The 287-nt window shown below is 54.7% G+C and overlaps 1 protein-coding gene across 1 annotated transcript in view; it reads right to left on the bottom strand.

Moving 5' to 3' along the window:
• The window catches only part of LOC119586106 (alanine aminotransferase 1-like), a 58,538-nt gene that overhangs the window by 34,956 nt on the left and 23,295 nt on the right, over positions 1-287 (bottom strand).

Here is a 287-nt window from a genome sequence, read left to right as displayed (position 1 = left end):
TAATCTTGCCAACGAGCACCGCCCTGTATCCGACTCACAAACACAAACAAACCCACAACCACCCGTAGCCACGCCCGAAAACCCACTCCAGTGACGACCCGAAACTGGGCTGACTTTTCCATCAGGGGGAAGAGGGGGGGGGGGCAGAAAGACGACCCCCTTCCCTCGGCGTTCCCCCTCCCCCCCCAATTAACGCCATCCCCCTCCCCCCCTTTGGTCGAGAGCTCTGTTCATCGATGTTCAGTCAGTGGGAAGGATAAATTATATACATGGAGTATATTATAAAT

Source organism: Penaeus monodon, chromosome 21, assembly GCF_015228065.2.
Source record: "Penaeus monodon isolate SGIC_2016 chromosome 21, NSTDA_Pmon_1, whole genome shotgun sequence".
Taxonomy (NCBI): domain Eukaryota; kingdom Metazoa; phylum Arthropoda; class Malacostraca; order Decapoda; family Penaeidae; genus Penaeus; species Penaeus monodon.
The sequence above is the reverse complement of the archived record's forward strand: the minus strand, read 5'-3'. Positions and strand labels throughout refer to the sequence as shown.